Genomic DNA, 22,821 nt, shown 5'->3' on the forward strand with positions numbered 1-22,821 from the left:
ATTCACATGACTCGAGAGAGACAAAAGGCTGAATTGTTGTTGTGCTCTATGCTGTATCTTTGGAACCTGAGAACTCACCAGTCTCCTCTTGCTTTTCTTTCTAACAATGAGAGGCTGCTAAACGACAAAATAATCTTAAAATGTATTTATTCTCTACATTTGTCTCACTACATTTTTTGTGTCCTATTGGTTGTCTTTTCATTCAAAGGCATTATTTATATATATGAATATATGTTTATAAATGTTAGTGAAATGTTAACCAACTATTTTATCCTATCTTCCTGCAATGCCCTGTAATATCTGATGTATTCAAGAGTCTCAGTCTAGAAAATGCATATTAGGGCTTTTTGTGTCAGCTGAAAGCAAAAGAAGGACAAAAGTATTTCAAAAATCTTATAACTAACCAAATAGGAGATCTTAGGGTTCCTATGTAACAATGCTCTTCTATGGGTAAAGAATAATAAGAAAATTTGTTGCTTAAAAAAGAACAAGATCATGTCCTTTGCAGGATCATGGATGGAGCTAGAGGACATTATCCTTAGCAAACAAAATCGAATACTGCATGTTCTCACTTACAAGTGGGAGCTAAATGATTCAGACACATGGACACAAAGATGGGAACAACACACACTCGGGCCTATCAGAGGGTAGAGGTTGGGAGGAGGGAGAGAATCAGGAAAAATAATTAATGAGCATTAGGTTTAATACCTGGGTGACAAAATAATCTGTACCACAAACCCCCTTCACGCAAGTTTACCTATATAACAAACCTGCACATGTACCTCTGAACTTAAAAGTTAAATTAAAAAAAGAAATTGCTCAGTCATGAAGAACCAAGATACACTAAAGATCAGTAATCAAAGATTTTTAGTGAAGAAAATGACTACCTTGTCCCATGGATCCACCTACTACCTCTCAAGTCAGTTAGTGAGTATCAGAATTATGAATTCTAATGAATAGTGCAGTCACCTTCTGCATAACTGGATGCCTTAGAGAAGTCAGAGCAGCAGGAACACATTTTGATCTAAAGGTGGGAGCCACAAGGTGGCCCAATTGCTGGAATTGCAGGTATCTGTGCGTAAGTTTGATATCCAGACTGACACTAGGTCTTGGTAGATGGTACTTATAGACTTTTTAAGTGTCTAATGCAGCTTGTTGGCAGTCTTGTAAGAAATGGCTTATTCTGGACTTCACCACTACACAATATATCCATGTAACAAAACTGCACTTGTACCCCCTAAATCTGTATTTTAAAAAAGGCAAATATCAGCATGCTTTCTTAAACATTCATCATAAGCTGTTTTCTTTCAGTGAATGAAAGAGCTTGACAGAGAAAAACTTTTGTAAACAGACATTGAGAATATGTTACTAGAACATGGGCCCTATGAGGACAAGTAGAGAAATCCAGAAATAAAAGGCAAATGTAAGCATACTTTCTTTAAGATACATCATAAGCTGTTTTCTTTCAGTGAATGGAAGAGTTTGACAGAGAAACCCCTTTGTAAGCAAACACTGAGAATATGTTATTAAAACATGTTTCTGTCTCAAAACAAATGTTTCATTCTATGGAAATCCTTGGTTGAATGTTAGGCCTCCCTCTGCCCCAACCAGGGATTCTCTCTAATTCCCACTCTCAACTTTCACTCAAGGCAAGGATCACTCAAGATACACACATTCTTCTTTCCTATCCATTTGTAAAGCAGTAGGGGAAAAAATGGAAAAAAAAAAAAGAAAAAAAAAAAAACAGCAAAGTCCCTGCAACAAAAACTGGTAGTAATAGCATGAATATTGACATATGTAAAGATGGAGCTGATGTTTTCCAAGGCAGTAAGGAAATCAGTCTTAATTGAGAATAAGCTAATCTATAAATTATTTGGAAAGTAAGGTTAGATAGATGTAATGGAACAAAACTTTGCAAGGCTTTGAAAGCCAAGTTAAGAAATTCAGATTTCATTAGTCACTGCCAATTTTTTAAAAAAGAAAAGCATAGGTTCAAAATGTCCGTTTCTCTTTCCATTCATTTCTCAGCCCAGTGAAATTTGCTGTAATCCTCTCACCTCCTGTAGCAGAGTCCTCTTGTTAGTTAACAGGTTGCTAAAATCAAATCATTTTTATCTTATAATACCATTCTACCACATTTAGTGCCATTGACTCAATTCCACTTCCTCCTGGAAATATCTCCTGGTTAATTTTCTTAGCAATAATCATTTCCTTCTCTAAACTCATACAGCTTTAAAAGGAACATATATTACCGGCCACCAAACTCACTTATTTCTGTACCCATCTTTACCTCTATCCCTCCTCCAACAGGAAAAGCCTGCTACTACCATCACCCCTTTAACTAATTTCCTAATCACATCCTCCAGAACTGTTGTATTAGCTGTGCCAACTTCCTGCTAAATCTTCAACATCCTCCTCTCTGCAGACTTCCTAACCACAACCTACAAGAATACTCAACTTTGCTCTAGCCCCACCCCAAATATTTCCTCAATCTCTCTGCCTCTCCTTAAAGAGAAGAAATTCCGCAGGTCACAGGTAAGAGTGTAAGTGTTCTAGGGTCCTTCGACCTTAATCTAATAATGGTCCCAGGAACACTGGCCAGTGGAAAACTCAGAAATAGCCAGATAATAGGCACCACTGTTTTCAGATATGTTAATGGTGTGATGTGAGTATAAAACTGAGACCCAGGCTTGTATAGACTGCTCGTGACCTAAAGTCCTAAAAGTAGACCCACCACTCCTGCACAATGGCGGTAGTGCAGTGGCCAAGACCATTTCATTCATTTCTCTTTCTTGCGATATGTTGTATTTTAAGACAATTTGTCAACTTGACTGTGTCTCTTCTACTTGATCAGTACTCTACTTTTAGGCTGCAAAAGCTCAACAGGCATGAAATACTTCTTTCTCCAAAATAATAGGCAATAGTCAGGGCATCAAGGCACTTTGTCTTGGAAACTCCATTACACTGATTTTGAAATGTGAGAAGGACCTGAGACTTGTGACAGAGCAACTCTGTTGCTTCCTGAAACCAGCAACACTGTAGTTTGTCTAAGCCTTACCTATGGGGCAGCTAGCTGAAAAACTTTAGGACACCGATACTCCAAGTGAGCTATGGAGAGCATCAGTGTTATATAGGCTTATTAGAAATGTAGAATTTCAGGCCCCATCCCAGACCTACTAATAGTTGATTCATATGCACATTAAAATATAAGAAATGCTAAAATTTGGCACAATTATTTTCCAACTATATCATCCCTAACATTCTCCTAGATTCCTGTAAGAAGGCAAATTTCTGGACCCTACCCACAGAGCTTCTGATCAGGTAAGTCTGGGCTTAGGCATTTTGCATTCGTTGCATACAATTTAGATTTGTATGGATTATAAACTTTACTTGCAGAAACATTTATCTAGGAGTCTAGCTGAAGCGAAAAAAAGTGAAAGACAAAGCAGTGACCTTTTTTTTTTTTTGAGACGGAGTCTAACTCCGTTGCCCAGGCTGGAGAGTGGTGGCACAATCTTGGTGCACCGCAACCTCTATCTCCTGAGTTCAAGCTATTCTCCTGCCTCAGCCTCCCGAGTAGCTGGGATTATAGGCACCCGCCACCAAGCCCAGATAATTTTTTGTATTTTTAGTAGAGATGGGGTTTCGCCATGTTGGCCAGGCTGGTCTCAAACTCCTGACCTCAGGTGATCCGCCTGCCTCTGCCTCCCAAAGTGCTGGGATTACTGGCATGAGCCACCGCACCCGGCAGCAGTGACTTTTAACAGGTAAACCCTTCCTCTCATTTTAGGTGCCATGATACATCATGATTCCTTACAAACAGCTTGGTGAATCAATTCACCGTCTTTTGGTGGGAAAGCATCTCCTCTATTATGGAGGCACAAGGAACTTGGAAAAGTGAGAGTATACATATATAAACATGGTGAAATTGTTGAGCTCTCCAGAAATACACCAGTAAAGGAGAAGCGAGATAATTTGGGCATTGTTTTGCTAGATGCCTAAAGACTCGTGCACTTTGCAGATACGAGTACTAAGCTTTTGGGAATTCTACTGTGTTGCTCTAAGGTAGTTCAATCTTCACGATTACTCAGCTAACACAAGAGAAGGCTTACACTGCTGCCACAACCTAAAAGAATTAAAATTTAAAACAAGTAAAAATTAACATAGAAATTCCAAAGCAAGACATTTTCGGGGTGAATGTTTGAAGACAAAATTACAAAAAACACTCTATTTATTCCAGCAGCAACTGAAGATAAATGAAAATTTCCTGAAAGAGGAAAACTAGTGTAACTAACTTGAAATATGAAGAAGCTAAGTCTTCAACTAGTAATATATTTGATAATACCAAGCTTCTAAGGAGAAATCTTAAGTCAGGTTTTAATGACCAGTTAAAAATTAACTGCCAAGTAATACATCAAAATGTTGTTTTTCTTAAATTATTCTTCCTTGAACCACCTGATTTATTCCTTTAGCAATGATAGAGTAAGTGCAAATATGGCTTGTGCCTTTTCCTCATAAAATATATAAAAAGATATATGCTTACCTTCTGGTATACTCTATTAGAAGTTATTTCCTAGAGCAGAATACTTGTGAGATTTAAAGATATATGTATGTTGTATGTTGTACACATCAGAGAGAAAGGCAGACCAACAAAGTTATACAAATTCTGACGCAAAAGGAGGTGACAATACAGACTTATTTCAGCTTCATTAAAAACTAAGATAAAACTTTCACAGAAACTACTACAATAGAAACTACTACAACAGGATCTCTTGTTGAAAGGATCATTTCTCTCAAGCACAACTTCACACCTTATTATAGATTAAAAAAGAAGTAAATAATAAGAACCAAAGTTATTGATGCTTCCACAGTTTCAAAAGTCAGAAACAATGATCTTTTAATGATGCATTAAAAATTTATAGAGGAAAAAACCCCAGAGAATTAGTCTGTCTCTTTGTCTTTGAAATTTCCTCCCCATTATCTGATAGTAACTGCATAGAATTCAGATGCATGCCCACTGATACTGAGACCTGGAAGACCAGCTTTCTGAAACCTTGAAGATATGGTCTTATGATTTAATTATCTAAGATAGGACTGAACTGGCACTAATTAATTACTGCTACAAAGAAAGCCTATAATTAACGTATTATACTTATTAATTATTGTAGATGTACCCTCAACTTTTAAGTAAGGCCATGAGGCAAGCCTTGTAACTCAGTTGCTGTGGTATACATTTCCTGAAGAATATAATAGCAAGTAGAATTCAGAAATAACTCCCCAAATAAATATCTATGATTGGGTGAGATATTTTAATGGCCAATATGAATAGCCAGTCATACGTATATTAAAATTTTTCTAGGCTAAAGTTTCTGTGGCTGCAAGTTATGGCGTAGAGCATTTGAGAACTGGATCATCCTTTCATGTTGTCGGTGAGATGTGATTTGAACTCACTTCCTAGGAAGTGTTTCAGTAGTGTCTACGAGCCAAGACAAAGTACAGCAGCCTTTTCTTTATGCACCTGTTCTTCAGAAGAAACTCAATTTTCCCTAGAGAATATCAACTAATATTTTTTCCAGTCTCTATTAGGGCATGATGTTTCATATTTAAATAGCAGCACAGATAAGCTCCATTTTTGGTAACCTCCAGAGAGTATGGTCTAGATCACTGCCATCCAAAAGCTTACATGAGAGAAACATTTAGTTTGCTTAAGGATGTTCAGTCCGTCTCTCTCTCACCACCTAGTACAAACCACCAACCACTCTACATTAAAGCAGATAAGCCAGGAGAGAAGAAGTATTATAATGGACACTGGTAAAAGTGTTTCTACTGACTTATTGTGATACCACTTACCTCAATGGGAGGACACTACTGCACAAAGTCATAGGATGCTCATTGTGTATTCTCTAAGGTTATTGATGAGATATCATTGTTGCTCACATTACATAAATTTTTGTTCATTACCAAGGATATTGATACTTCTTAAAAACTGGTTTGATTTTATTTTATGATTTTAAGCTGCGTAATAAATTAAGATTTCCTTTTCCTTTTTGTACTGACTTCAAAACAGTTTCACCCAAATTTATGCTCCCTTCAGGAAGGCATATGATGTAATGATGATTATTACCAAATTAGTCTCAATCCTGGCTCCTTATTTGTTCTTACATTCATCTTGCTTTCTTAAAAGCATTTTCCCTTAAGATGTTTTAATCTTTCTGCACTTTATATATCCTTAAAGTTTCCTGAAACCTTTGCTGGAAGACAGTAGAATATTTTGTATTTCATTAATTCTAAGGTATACATTTTTACCACAGTTTAACATATACAAAATAAGAATGAGTCTTACAATTTATGTCATTTTAAAGATATATTTGATAGAACTTAATTTTTCTCTTAGAGTATCTAAAATATATATCTTACAGTTGATGGCATCTTTGATTTGATAAAACACAATAAACCAAGCAATGAAAAGAAACAAACTGGTTTAAAGGATCTATTGCCAATCTAGGTTATCCTAAAATCTATACAACTTTCAATGTCTACACTTACAGCCATTGAAAAGTGACACTAAAAATTAAGACACTAAAATAATGCCAGATATTCACTGAAGAAACAATTGCTTAGAACCAGGGATTTTAAATGGGTAAGAAGGCATTCCTCTTTTTCAAATTCCAAAATATTTTAAGGATCAGTGCCCATCTCAGGAAAGCTGTTTGGAATGTCCCTAGAAATTAAAAATTCAATTCCATTGATGAATCACTATTTTGCATTTACTAAGGTTAAAACAAAATGAAACAAAGTAAAGCTAGACTCTTCCAAGAAAGAGTAGAAACAAATCTGAAAGCACAATAGACACAAAATATTTTCCAATCAATAGTATGTTAGGCAAAGGATTCTGTTTACCCAAATTCCCATTATCCCAACATTCATCATCTTTTTATTGCACTCTTTGATTGACACGAACACGAGGTTTGACATTTTCTTTCTTTAGGGTTAGTGGACTCCAGCACAGGGTGCACATACTCTATAGGGAGTAGTAGATGGCGAGATGCAGGAAAAATATGAGGACTCTATATTGATTTTTGTCTAAAAATATAAAACAATGTATCCTGACTACTGTTTCATGTAAGGACTTACACTTGTACCACCACCCATCCCTATGTTAGATGGTCACATGTCACATATGATAAATGGGGTATCTTGAGGGAAGGGTAAGTGCCCACAAATTCAGGAATTGCAGGGATGAACTTATACTTTAATGCGTGCCTGGTAAGTGGGTTTAAGTCTTAAATTTTCTAGTTTTCACACACACTTGCACACACACACACACCTATGCACAGAATGGAACAGGCTTTAAAAGACTATAAACTGGAGATTGAAGATAGTACTAAAAATACAAGCATAAGTAAACTATAAGAAAACACATAGCTGACACTGCCTTTATTCATAATACAAGCTCTTTGTCAACTAGTTATGAGGCTGAAAAAACATATAGTCTCATCAGAGCTGAGAAGTTAAAATATGTATTTACATCTATTATTGCTGACAGTGAATCTCATCCCAGTGTCCTTAAGATATTAGCTCATGATGGTTTAAGCAATTATGACTTGCAAATCTTTAAAAAGAAAAAACACCAGCAAATGTAGCTATTTGAGATATATTTGTTAATTTTCATTCTTAGCAAAAAGCAAATTTATTATATTTGTAATTGTTAGTGGAGAAGACTGCTGGGTGCCACCAATGAACCCGCTTCTTTTTCCTGTGGACACAATGTGAGACTATATTTTTCACTCTCGTTTGAAGTTGATGTGGTCAATTGACAAATTCTAGCCAATGAAATGTGAGCATCAGTGAGTGCTGTGTGTTCTTCTCAATCTGGCTCATTAAAATCATCCTCCATTTTGTTTTTTGTTTTTTGTTTTCTCCAAACTGGCAAACATGGAAGCCAGGTGTTAAAGACGAAGAAGCCACAGGTAGAAAGGAGCCTAACTTCCTGAAGTTTCCCTTGGAGGAGAGTGACCTATGGATCAGAAAGACCCATTTAGATATTATGTAGTAAGAAGAAAACTTCTGTTAAGTCTCTGAGATTTTAAAGATACTCTATTACAGCAGCTAATATTAACTGTATCATCGTATACAGTTAACAAATAGAATGTTGTTTTTAAAAGTGTATGCCATTCTTTTAAATGTCTACTTTTATGTATATTGTATAATGTATGTAATACATTATTAGTTCAGGAATGTATGCTCATTTAGAAAAATAAATAACACATACATTCTCTATTTGTATGCATACAGAGACATATACAAACTTTTTGTTGTTTTACTGTTTTATGTTATTATGAAAATATTTCTAACATTTGGCAGATAAAGCTTTGCATGCCAGTCTCGTGCTTTTTAGGTGGCTTTCACACACTTTTTTCTATGAATTGCTAGGAACAAATTCCCATTTTTTATATGAAAAAATTTTAAATCGTCAAGTCCTTGTTCTTATACAGTTCTAGAAATCCATTCTCTTCACTTTTCAATGACCTGGGAATAACTCAATTGCCACTTGTTGGCATCTCTCAGAGCAGAAAACAAACAACATGGAGACAAATATCACAAATCTGAAGTTTTTCACATCAGATTGCAAACTTTTTCTTATGGTAAAAACCCAACTACTGACTCTAAAAAGAATTATTGAGAATGAAATTTCAAACAGTCAGTTAATGGCTTTAGTAAATTATGACACTAGTATAGACATTTTAAATAAGCTTACAAAAACAGGTAGATATAGTCAGTATGTATATAGTCCAATGTATTTATAAATTTTTTTTAATGTTACTTGAGGACTTTCCAAGCTTTTACTCTTTTTAATGTCATTTTAGGAGAAAATGAGTGATTTCTGCTAACTGAGAAACTCTGTCTGAATATTTATTTTTGCTCTTAAAGAGACAAACTGCATTTGATGGTAAAAAAAAACAAAAATAAAGTTGTAGAATAAATATTTTCCTGCCACTTTCTCAACTTGAGAGTACATTAAGGGCTATTGCCAAATGCTTTAAAGATATCTCAAATGTCTGATCATCTCCCTCAATACTTCCAGCCCAAATGAACCTCACGGACAACCAGCCGGATTTTCCACTTACTAAAATCCTTACCAAGCCTCCACTAGCAACGAATTTTCTATTTCTATCCACTCACACGCATCTCAATGTATCCTTTTCTTTTGGATGAAAATGATAAGCAAAACCCAACATGCAAGCGAACTCACATCTCTCTAGCACAAATAGTTCTGGTGGGTAGCCACAAGCTATCACATCTCCTTGTCTTTTATACCTGTATGGGTTTTGCAGAGGGATTATCAATCAGTTTTAATTCAGAATACAGAAAAACACATTAGTCAGTTTCAGAAATCAGAAAAAGTTTTTCAGAAAACAGATATCAACCACATTTGGTAAAACTGTAGATGACTCGAGAGTACAGGGCTCCCTGAGACCACACTTCAATAAACGAGTCTAAATCATCAATGAAAAATCATCAAAATCATCGTTGAAACACAGGAGATTCAAGTACTTTATCACCATGCCCTGTCTATTCTTATTTCATTGGCTGAAGCTAGTATTTGTTCCTACTAAGTATAGCGGGTAAAGGCAACAATCAAAAATAACACATTTTGAAACAAAGAAAATTTCTAGTAATGTAAACAAACAAACAAACCCATATTTTGATATGGGAAATTATAGCTTAAGTGACACTGACATTAACAAGTAACAGTGTTTGATATTAATTTCTTTATTCTTATTTGATATTAGTTTCCTTGATATTAATTTCTTTTAAATTTCTTGAAAGAAACATCCAAGCAGGAAAGTATGGATATAAACCTCATTGCATCAAATAAAAATGATTTATTCATTTTTCTCATTTTTTTTTGTAGTAACCACTAAATTTATTTTTTATTTATTTATTTTTTGGTCTCCCTTTGTCTCTCTCTCTGTAGCATGAAAGGAATTCTAGCCTATATTTGTGTCCTGTGTATGTATGTATGTGAGTACACTCTACCTTGAGTTTCATGGTTTTGTCATATGACACATATTTTTAAAAATACTTTATCAAATCATGGTAACTATGATATACTGAAAATGTGCATTTCAAGCTACTTTTAGAAATAATGAAAAGGAGCTTTAGATTCTTAATAAGCTCAAAAATTAATAGCTGGAATTAATACTAAAATGAAAAATATAAATAATCCATTAGCATTTCTTGGAATAAAACCAACGATACTAGTCTCCTATAAAGAAAATTATACTTGAAAGCCACAGGGAGATAAGTTTAACACAAGCCTACTAAGTTCTAAGAAAAAAAATCTCTCCATTAGCATATATAAAAACAGTTTTTTCCAAAAATTAGAAGCAGAAAAATCTCAACAAAATCTCATCCTTCTATTGTTCATTAGTTTCTACTCTAGAATTAAAATAAACCATGATTAATAATGCCACCTTGCTCTTTGCTTAATAGAATGTTAAATACTAAGTGTTCTCCAGGTATGCTCAGCTCATTACACATATAGCACATGTTTGTGAGAACAAGGAAATAAAAGTATTATCCCTATTACTCAGATAAGAAAATCAAAGCTTTGAGCAATTTGCCTGCCAGAAGTTGTAAAGCCTATCAAAGAATAATAATTCAGGTTTTAATTTCTCCAACACTTGTGGTTTATTACCCTAAGATAATGATCAGCACATATTTGTCTCATTTTACATATAATACAAATTTTTAAAACTAAAATCAATTGGTTTTATGGCAAGACAACTGATGTGGCTGCATAATTTTATTACAGTATGCATGACATACTCCATTTTAAAAACATTCCCTTGTTTTTCAAAGAAACAATTACATCATACACTGACATTTTCTGATTTTGATGTGTAAGTGTACATTATTATTCTTCCATTAAATTACAAACTGCTGGTAAAATGCCAGTGACATGAAAAAAGGCCACACTGGTATTTTACTGTAGGGTCATCTTCATGGATAGAATAGCCAGCCTTCCACTTGAATGCACTGCCATATTGTCAAGCTGCATTCCTTAAGCATCACTTCTTAGAGGCCTCAAGCTTCTCGGGAATGTTTGATGACTTAAAGGGGAAATGAACAGGTTGCAATTATGCTTGTCAAGGTTCTTCTTGTGAACCTTTATTTGGACAATTCACACAAAAAAAGAAAGCAGCTCATTTTCTAATTCAGGATATTATTTCTTTTTAAAACTGGTATTAGCATTTCTGAAATAGCAGAATGGGCCCTGGATAATTAGTATGGAAGCATTCAATACTGCAGAGTGAAATGTCAGTGAGAGGAAGCAGCATGGGTCAGGGGACAGAAACAATACAGAATTTGGAACTTCCCATTTCTTACTTAGGTGCCAAATGATTGAATCTGAGACTCAGCTTCCCATTCTGAAAAGTGAAGACAATAATATACACCTTAAAGGGATGCTGTGAGGCTTAAGTAAGACAGTTTATTTAAGGAACTTAGCTCTGTAGCCCAAGGAATGCTTCAACAAATAATATTGAACATACAACCACAAGGGGAAAGGGTGCCGGACATGAGGTCAGAATAATTGAACTTGAGCCCCAGACCAGCCACTTATTCGCTGTATAAAATTGAGTTCAATTAATCTCTTTGGGCTTCATTTTTGTCAGCTATAAATTAGAAATTATCCTTAAGTTACTTCAAATTTCTACATTCTATGTGCTAATAAAATAAAATTCTTGACTCCTGGTTCATGATGGTAAGTTTTATATAGCATCACGCTACCTGACTTCAAACTATACTACAAGGCTACAGTAACCAAAACAGCATGGTACTGGTACCAAAACAGAGATATAGATCAATGGAACAGAACAGAGCCCTCGGAAAATAACGCCGCATATCTACAACTATCTGATCTTTGACAAACCTGAGAGAAACAAGCAATGGGGAAAGGATTCCCTATTTAATAAATGGTGCTGGGAAAACTGGCTAGCCATATGGAGAAAGCTGAAACTGGATCCCTTCCTTACACCTTATACAAAAATTAATTCAAGATGGATTAAAGACTTAAACGTTAGACCTAAAACCATAAAAACCCTATAAGAAAACCTAGGCATTACCATTCAGGACATAGGCATGGACAAGGACTTCATGCCTGAAACACCAAAAGCAATGGCAACAAAAGCCAAAATTGACAAATGGGATCTAATTAAACTAAAGAGCTTCTGCACAGCAAAAGAAACTACCATCAGAGTGAACAGGCAACCTACAAAATGGGAGACAATTTTCGCAATCTACTCATCTGACAAAGGGCTATTATCCAGAATCTACAAAGAACTCAAATTTACAAGAAAAAAACAAACAACCTCATCAAAAAGTGGGTGAAGGATATCAACAGACACTTCTCAAAACAAGACATTTATGCAGCCAAAAGATACATGAAAAAATGCTCATCATCACTGGCCATCAGAGAAATGCAAATCAAAACCGCAATGAGATACCATCTCACACCAGTTAGAATGGCGATCATTAAAAAGTCAGGAAACAACAGGTGCTGGAGAGGATGTGGAGAAATAGGAACACTTTTACACTGTTGGTGGGACTGTAAACTAGTTCAACCATTGTGGAAGTCAGTGTGGTGATTCCTCAGGGATCTAGAACTAGAAATACCATTTGACCCAGCCATCCCATTACTGGGTATATACCCAAAGGATTATAAATCATGCTGCTATAAAGACACATGCACAAGTATGTTTACTGTGGCACTATTCACAATAGCAAAGACTTGGAACCAACCCAAATGTCCAACAATGATAGACTGGATTAAGAAAATGTGGCACATAAACACCATGGAATACTATGCAGCCATAAAAAATGATGAGTTCATGTCCTTTGTAGGGACATGGATGAAACTGGAAATCATCATTCACAGTAAACTATCGCAAGAACAAAAAACCATACACTGCATATTCTCACTCATATGTGGGAATTGAACAATGAGAACACATGAACACAGGAAGGGGAACATCACACTCTGGGGACTGTTGTGGGGTGGGGGGAGGGGGGAGGGATAGCTTTAGGAGATATACCTAATGCTAAATGACGAGTTAATGGGTGCAGCACACCAGCATGGCACATGTATACATATGTAACTAACCTGCACATTGTGCACATGTACCCTAAAACTTAAAGTATAATAATAATAAAATAAAATAAAATAAAAAAAGAAATATCTGAAATCTGTTCTCTGTATCCACTGAGATAGACTAAAATAAATGGGATAGTATTGATTTTCAATGAATTTTTATGTCAAAATTAAGAGGGATTCACAAAAGAATATCAGAGATCTCCTTTTCTGGTATCTTTCCAAGTCATTTAGGTGGCTAAGCTGAAGCCATTCTGGGGTTTACAGGGAGTCCTGCTGATCTGAGGACCACTGCTGTCTTTCATCCAAGTATTTGATGGAATTCCTCAACACATGCCATGCTTTTCTTCATATATACACTTTCTTTGGTTTTAATGCGTTTTTAACAAGCTTTCAATCTGAATATATTTGTATAGTACCACTAAATTAGCTTAATTACAAAGTCTAATCTTTTGTTTTAAGCAATGCATAATTCCCATGTATTTTCTTTACATTTTTCATACAGAATGTGCAAAACAATTTTTCAAATTAAAGTCATATTTTTAGCAATGTGCTAGTGATTTTGAGAAGTCTTGGGTTTGCTAAGCAAGGAAGTCTAAGGCAGGTGTTTAATTGGACTAATTAAGCAACATGTAGTCACTTCCGGTTTTCATTTGCTGTTTGTGAATGCAGATAAGCAACACAGTGATTGCCTAATTAGACTATTTAAAACCGACTCACTTTTTATAGCCAAGGATTTTTTTTAACCAACAATAACAAATCCAAAACCTAATATGTAGTCTGAAGTCTGATATATTTCCTCATGTTCTAACCATCATTTTATAAGTAAATCAATCAACCTAACTATGCCAATAGGCAGATAGAATCTCTCTACCCCATTTTAAAATATTGCCTTGTTTTCCAAAGAAATAGTTACATCATATACTGAAATATTATTATTTTGATCTGTAAAGTGTACATTATTATTCTCCCATTACACCAGCGGTCCCTAACCTTTCTGGCACCAGGGACCAGTTTCATGGACAACAATTTTTCCACCGGGGGAATGTGTCGGAGGGAGGCGGGATGGTTTCAGGATGAAACTGCTCCACCTCAGATCATCAGGCATTTGTTATTATAAGGAGCATGCAACCTAGATCCTTCACATGTGCAAATCACAATAGGGTTCGTGCTGGTGTGAGAATCTAATGCCCCCACTGCTCTGACAGGAGGCGGAGCTCAGGTGGTAACGCTCACTTGCCCACCACTCACCTCATGCTGTGGGCTCCTAACAGGCCATGGACAGGTACTGGTCCATGACCCCAGGGTTGGGGACTTCTGCATTAAACCACAAACTACTTAAAACACAAACTATAATAGTACAAATGAAATATAACATATATATTATATATACACATACATTCATATCTCTATCTATCTATTGACTGATGGACCAAAAGAAAGCTGTGTAGATGTGAACATGAAATTCAACAGAAGTCCATTTCAGTGTTTTCTAATAACTAGGATTACACCAATCTAGTATCAAAGGTTAAAATTTGTCTTCTAGAAATGAAAACAGATTTAGAAAAAGGCTATGCCTGGTGAATTGCAAACTGCTGGCTAAATTTTATATGGCCGATGTGCCTAAATCCAAATTAGCTCAATCTCACACCCTGTATTTGGACATCTGCAGACCTAAGGTCACCTGGCAGAGGGACAAATGCCCAGACAGCTGGATTCACATGCATTTCCTTAGTAAGATCAGTGGACTCTCATCATTCACTCACTGTGTTTCAACTACTTCCTCCTGGACTCATAGAACAGATGCTGGACGCAGGCAGCAGGAGAAAGAGGGATTATAAATGATCTATGGAAAAAATCTATGGGTGGTAAAGTTTTTGTAGAAAGGAACTGGGGAGCATCTTCAAGGTTTTAAGGTGCATGCACTGACAATTTAGAAAGAAACAAAAATGTGAAGAAGGATGGAAAAAGAGGACAGGAAATGACAACAGACAGTCTTTTATGGTAAGGACATGATTAGATTTTATTGATCCTTGAATGAGTATAGTTATGAGATCCAAAAAAACTCTCAGAACTTACCCAAAGCCAAGCTTTATGTTATCCCTTTATCATTAAGATTTGAATGTTAGAAAGATGTAAGTGAATATTCAACAGTGTCCCTTCTCCAGTAAGGAAAGAACACTCTTGGAGCATGTGCTTTGTGATGGATTTTTTGATAGTCACTTACTATGCTTTCTCTCAATTTGCACAACTGTCTTGAACAATGGTATTAACCTATGTCAAAGAGGAGAAGTAACACTCAATGAATTCTTGCTTAAAGTCACATAGAAGTCAGTAGCGCAGCCAGGGTTTGTAGCCAGATATGAGTTTCTCTACCATACCATCTGGGCCTGATCATCTTTTATTTTATGTTTAAATATCGAATAGATTTTAACAATTTAGACAGAGATGTTCTGTTTCATGATATAAACTCAGGTAGAATGAGTATTTTGGTAAGCTAAATCTGAAAGACATATATCATCATGGAATTGAAATCACAAACTTAATTACAATGAAAGCTTATGTAGCTCCCTCTATGGACCTAAATTCTACAAAATATAAAACATATGCAATGAGAGTGCTGGACCAAGGCTTTTCTACAGCTCCTACTTGCTGTGACATGCTACAAGTAGTATGCTACTTGCAGGAGAAAGGCAGAAAGTCAAGAGCAGGGTAAAGACCAGGGAGTACCTCAGAGTAGACGTGCTGATGTGCTGCAGACAAGCCTCTAAGTCATAACTCACTCATTATTTCTTTTCTTTTTTTTTTTTTTTTTTTTGAGGTGGAGTCTTGGTCTGTCACCCCGGCTGGAATGCAGTGGCATGATCTTGGCTCACTGCAAGCTCCACCTCCCGGGTTCACGCCATTCTCCTGTCTCAGCCTCCAAAGTAGCTGGGACTACAGGCGCCCACGACCACACCCGGCTAATTTTTTGTATTTTTAGTAGAGACAGGGTTTCACCATGTTAGCCAGGATGGTCTTGATCTCCTGACCTCCTGATGCGCCCGCCTCAGCCTCCCAAAGTACTGGGGTTACAGGCGTGAGCCACCGCGCCAGCCCATTATTTCTTTAAAGTGGTGCTAGCATTGAACATGAACATCTTGAGTGGCTAATACTGAGTCCACTCAATCCCTTTATTATCTGAGAACAGCAGACCATCCTCCTGTTGTTCATGAAGGTTCCTAGAGAAACCACCAACTAAAGCAAAAATTAAATAAACACATCTCCTGGAATGCACAGAGCATCAAACCCTAACACGCATTTTGGGGTCTTCTTGTAGGGAACTTCTTGTAGTTTCTTTGTTTTGTTTTGTATTGTTTTTTTCCCAAAGGTGTCACTTGTCACAATATGAACAAGCATACTAGACCAAACCCAGAGCCAAAAGAAGAAAATGGAAAAAAACCTGAAGGAAACCAACTGGAGAAGGAAGTTAAGGCCACCAGAAGCTATTAGGCACTATGATGCTCCACATTTAGCTGGCGAAACCAGCTTCTCAAGTGTCAACATCAGTAACATCCAACGAGGCAGTCCAGAACTGAGATGGTGGTTGAGGAATTCCAGACTGCTGATACTGTTGACAAAACAGTTGGTGCTGAAGTCATGACGAGTCAGAGCAATATGTGCATCAGAAGCAAGACCAAGGCAGTAGCTGAGGGATCTAGAGGCAGGATTCAAGTTTTCTCATCCAGGCAGGAAAAGACACAGGCAGGAATGCAACTGGCCTTCAGGCCTCATTCCCTTAGGAATTAGTATAGAGACAAACTTCAGCACTAATAGAAAAGGTGCGGGGAAAATGAATCAAAAGATCAGTTCTAAAAATCGAACCATTAGAGCGGGGGGTGGGGGGGTGCGAGAAATACAAGAACTCACATATATTCATTTCCTGGACAGAACGTACCATATGTATGATCAGCAAGACTCATTTCCCTAATCTATAAGGTAGAGCTCATGTTTCAGAATGCTTACTGATTCTATTATGCTTAAGATTCTATTATGACTGATCTGAAAGCTACATGGGGATTCTGCCTTTAATCCATCCAAGTATCTTCCTGTTATAAACAGGCCTAGATTTCTGCATAGAACCAGAGTATATGCAGATGTAGCTCATGAAGAAGTAGTCAGTTGATGAGTGGCATAGCTGTCTTCTGAGTTCAAAGAAAGGGTAAGATATTAACATCCTAACATGTATGAAGCATGTTTTAACTCCCAATAGCTACACTGATACCAGTAGGGAAAAGCAATTTACATTTGGAAATGCCTCTTCATAAACAATGCAACTGAAAAGTTCCTCTTCACAAATGAGAAAGTATTGCCAAAGAAAACAGTAGATTTTTTAGAGATCCCTGGTCTAAATCTTTTAATTTTTCTCTAAAGCCATCCATTTTCTCCAGGACCAATAGGACTTGTGCAGGAGTAGTGAGATGAAGAACTATGCAGGTCTATAGGGGGTAGGAAAGACACTCACCTAACTGCTTGTTTCTTAGGCAGAAAACTTTTCTTATGGAAATACTAAAGCAAAACTTAAAAAAATAAAGTATTTTTATAAATCTTGCAATATTTTCTCTTACTCTTTCGCTTTCTTATTTCATCATATTTACTTACCTTCATTTTGCTTTATATGAAATATAATCTCCTTCAAAATAAAAATAAAAAGGTGGTTCACTTTTGTAGAAATGCTAAAGATCCTAAAGTAAAACACAGCATAGCAATCCAAAATAACACAACTCTCAACTACATAATCATGATCTGTCACAACCTGGATGTTTACATTTAGAAACTGATTTTGCAGTCATTAATAAATATTTATTGATCACCTACTTTGCCTGTGGACCAGTTAGGACACAGGCAATGACTCTACTCAGGTGAACAAAACAGACATAGTTCATGTCCTTGTAGCAATTCCGTCTAGTAGTGGGGGAAAAAACATTAAAGAAGTAAACTGTAATAAATAAGTTACACAAATCTGAACCAGTGAGATAAAGGAAAAAGTGTACTGTGAGACAGAATAGAAGAGAGGAGGGCTCTTTTAAACAGGTGGTCAGGAAAGACTTCAGGAGTTGGGTTAGATAATCTCCGATACCAGAGATCCTGTGAGATCTGTCAGAAGCATTATATATTACTAAAGTAATTGCTAACCACTCTAGACCCCAGGTTAACACTTCCTCTAATCACCTGTTCATGTTAACTTAATGTACATTTCTGCGAGCAAGTTCATCCCTTCCTTAGATTCTTTTCCTCCAACAAAACAAATCCAACCAAGGCTGCCACATCAGACAATACAATTAAGCCCATTTCACCCCCTCACACTTTTGGCTGGCCCATTTTCATATTTGGCTTAATAAAACAAATATGAAATATGTTAAATATGTTCTGCCTGCTTATTGATGATGAGCCCATGCCTATGTTGCTCATCATTATATGTCCCCAGCCTTACAAAGAGCGTGAACCATAGTGGGTGTTCAAAAAATGTAAGCTGAATGAATGAATCAGTGGTGACATATGCTCCTTCCAAATATTTATGTAATTCAGTTTTTAGAAAATTGAATCAAATTCAAGTGTAATTCTGCTGCAGAAAGTTCATTTGAAAAGTAAAATATTGAGAAATATTATAAACACGCTTCTTTTTTTTCTTATTTCTTTGTTCTTATTTAAATTCAAGCCCATCTGCACGGTATTTATTCTATTATTGTAAAAACAGAAAACATTTTCCACTGTATTACATAATACATTTTCAAAAACATTGCTATTGTTTCAGATTTTCATTCAAATTTATTAATTTGAAAACCATAATGCACAATGGTGGCAGTATACCTTTCTAATAATGAGGACTTTCTCTGATTTGAGAACCAAATTCGAACATATTCAGTAGAAGAGCTGCTATATTAAAAGGTTTTGATAGCAGTCCAAATTATTTAGTACCAATTACAAAGAAAGTGATTTTATTAGATGATATTCAGGGATAAGTATGTGTGTGTTTGTGCATAGATAATACCATTTCTATCTGCAAGCAATTTATAAACAGTAAGGCAAAGTAGGTCTGGCAATGATAGGAAGCTTACAGGCTGCTAGGATTTGAATATGTCCCCCACATTTCATGTGCTGGAAACATAATCTCCAAATTCATATGTTGATTGGAGATGGGAGGTAATTAGGATTAGATAAGGTAATCTGGATGGAGCCCCCATTTTAGGACTGGTGGCCTTGTAAGAAGAGAAAGAGAGACTTGATCTGAGAAGCATACTTTTGCTCTCTCAACATGTGATGCCTTCTGCCATTTTATGACACAGCAAGAAGGCCCTCACCAGATGCCAGATCTTCTATCTTGGACTTCCCAGAAGAAGTGTAAGAAATACATTTACTTTCTTTATAAATTACCCAGTCTGTGATACTCTGTTATAGCAACAAAAAACAGACTAAGACATATGCAGAGCAGAAGTCTCTAGACACAAAATAGAAAAAATACCAAACTGCAAACTACATGAACTGAGCTTAATGGTTGAGATTTCCACCTGAACAAGAAGCATGATGTGATTTAAAAAAAAAAATCATACTTTTCTGGGCCAATGATAATTTAAAGTATAAATTTTGGCTCTTAAACCCCATATTAATTTATACATGATGTTCTTTTTATAAAACACATATAAGTACACTATTCCATTTGGCCTTTCCTTCCCTAAGCTTTTGTATGGTGTTAAAACAAAGTGGGAAATAAGTCCTAGACAGAGCAATAGGGAAGAGAAAGAAAAGCATCCAAATAGGAAAAGAAATAAAAGTATCTTCCCTGAAGATATGATTCTGTATCTAGAAAACCCTAAAGACTCTGTGAAAAAGCTATTAGAACTGATAAACAGGTTTAGCAAGGTTTCTGGATATGTACAAAAAAAGTAGCATTTCTATATACCAATGATGTCCATGCTGAAAGTCAAATCAAGAACACACTGCTATTTACAAAGTCACAAAGAAAATGAAATACCTGAAAATACAACTAACCAAGAAGGTGAAGGTTCCCTACAAAAAGAACTACAAAACTGCTGACAGAATTCAGAGAAAACATGAATAAATGAAAAGCATTCCATGTTTATAGATTGGAAGAATTAATTTTGTTAAAATGACCATAGTGCCTAAAGCAATTAGAGGTTCAATGATATTTCTAGCAAACTACTAATACCATACTTCACAGAATTAGAAAAAAAAATTTTTAAGTAATATGGAACCAAAAAAGAGTCTGAATAGCCTAAGCAATCCTAAGCAAAAAGAACAAAGCCAGAGGCATTACACTACCTGACTTCAAACTATACTATAAGGCTATAGTAACCAAACCAGCATGGTACTGGTACAGAAACAGACACATTGACCAATGGAACAGAATAGAAAACTCCAAAATAAAATGGCACACTTACAATCATCTGACCTTCCTCAAGGTCAACAAAAGCAAGCAATGGGGAAAGCACCCCCTATTCAATAAATGATGCTGGGATAATTGGCTAGCCATATGCAAAAGAATGAAATTGGACTCTCACCTTTCACCACATACAAAAATTAACTTAAGATGGACTAAAGATTGAAATGTAAGATCACAAACTATAAAAATTCTAGAAGAAAATCTAGGAAATACCCTTCTCAACATTGGCCTTGGCAAAGAATTTTTGGCTAAGTCCCCAAAAGTGATTGCAACAAAAACAAAAATTGACAAGTGGGGCCTAATTAAACTAAAGAGCTTCTGCACAGCAAAAGAAACAGTAGATAGAGTAAACAGGCAGCTTATAGAATGGGAGAAAATATCTGCAAACTATGCATCTGACAAAGGTCTAGTATCCAGAATATATAAGGAAGTTAAACCAACAAGCAAAGCACAAATAACCGCATTAAAATGGGCAAATGAACAGATACTTCTCAAAAGAAGACATACAAGCAGCCAACAAACATATTAAAAAATTGTCATCATTAATCATCATAGAAATGCAAATCAACACCATAATGAGATAACATCTCATACCAGTCAGAATGGCTATTATTAAAAAGTCAAAAAACAACAGAAACTGGTGAGGCTGCAGATAAAAGAGAATGCTTATGCACTGTTGGTGGGAATATCAATTAGTTCAGCCACTGTAGAAAGCAGTTTGGAGATTTCCCAAATAATGTAAAATAGAGCAACCCCATTACTGGTTATATACTGAAAGGAAAATAAATCATTGTACCAAAAAGACACGCACATGCATATGTTCATCACTGCACTGTTCACAACAGCAACATCATGGAATCAACCTAGGTGTCCATTAATGGTGGATTGGATAAAGAAAATGTGGTACATACACACCATGAATATTATATAGTCATAAAAACAATGAAATCCTGTCCTTCAAGCAACATGTATAGAGCTGGAGGCCATAATCCTAAGTGAATTAACACAGGGACAGTGAATTAACATAATCTTAAGTGAATTAACCAAATACTGCATGTTCTCACTTATAAGGGGGAGCTAAACACTAAGCACATATAAACATAAACATGGCAGCAATAGATGCTGTAAACAACTAGAGCGAGGAGGAAGGGCGGGAGGAAGGATGAGTTGAAAAACTACCTATTGCATACCATGCTCACTACCTGGAAGCAATATACCCATGTAACAAACCTGTACATGTACCCCCTGTATCCGAAATAAAAATTGAATGAAAAAAATCAAACAACTATTTAATCACAGGTATTTAACTGTCCTTATCAAAACAGGTCAAACAACAATCACCACCACCACCACAAAAAAAAAAAAAACCAAGTGGGAGAAAGGTGGCCTAAATATTTGCTGTACATTTACCAACTCTCCTATTGAAAGCATCAGGCACTGTAGATAAAAATCTTTGCTATACATCAGCATATTTACTTGCAATAAAATAAATATGATGGCTACTCTTTCAATGTGTATATATGGCCTTAATCTATTTTTTATAAACCAACAAAGAAGACAACAAGGGTAATCCAAACGGAAAGAGATATGTCTTCTGTTCAAGTGAGGTATAATTTTTAGATAAAATTCATTTCTGGAGGCTTCATCTTTAAGGCACAGCCGGAATTACATGACCTCTCAAACTAATGAATAAATGTGGCAAGAATTCTGAAGTGGAATAAAGTGGGGAGCAGATCATTTTTATTTCTGTTTATTACCTGACTCAGAGGAAATAAAATTTTTAGAACTAATGAACCAATTTCATCAATAATTAATTTATTAATAGTGTCATATTTTATGCTAAGCATATTATAAATCTCTCATATGCTCACAATATACTGAATATGATCATTCCAACCTCTGTTAGTTTTTATTTTTAAGAAAAGAGAGAATTCTTTTATGAAGCTAGGCCAGATATCTCATAAACATACTTGTTAACTTCATTTGAGAAGTAATAAACGTCGTATCAAAGAGGAAATCAGAGTATGTAGTTGCCTGCAAGGGAAACACTATTACTATAGGAAGATATCACATCTGCTGACTTTTTTCTTTTCCCTTTTATGTAAACAAAAGCATTCCCCAAAGATCAAACCTGACCCAAGAGTTTATCCAGAAGTTCTAAAGCCATATGGTCTTCAAGAGGTTGCAGGAAATCTCAGTCCTGGGAGAGCTATCCACCTAACAG

General features: G+C 35.9%; 1 protein-coding gene and 1 long non-coding RNA gene across 9 annotated transcripts in view; one reads left to right on the forward strand and one right to left on the reverse strand.

Annotated features, from left to right (window-relative positions):
* The window catches only part of LOC104005050 (uncharacterized), a 62,456-nt gene extending 49,422 nt beyond the window's left edge, over positions 1–13,034 (forward strand). The window contains exons 4-6 of one of the 4 annotated variants that reach the window (XR_008546460.2): positions 3,270–3,321; positions 5,360–5,429; positions 7,947–13,034. This is a non-coding gene — a long non-coding RNA (uncharacterized LOC104005050). The other 3 variants (XR_008546459.2, XR_008546462.2, XR_008546463.1) reach the window with 3 other exon arrangements.
* Positions 1–22,821, reverse strand: part of CTNNA2 (catenin alpha 2) — a 1,472,650-nt gene that overhangs the window by 917,012 nt on the left and 532,817 nt on the right. The window lies entirely within an intron of this gene.

This window comes from Pan troglodytes, chromosome 12 (assembly GCF_028858775.2).
Source record: "Pan troglodytes isolate AG18354 chromosome 12, NHGRI_mPanTro3-v2.0_pri, whole genome shotgun sequence".
NCBI lineage: Eukaryota > Metazoa > Chordata > Mammalia > Primates > Hominidae > Pan > Pan troglodytes.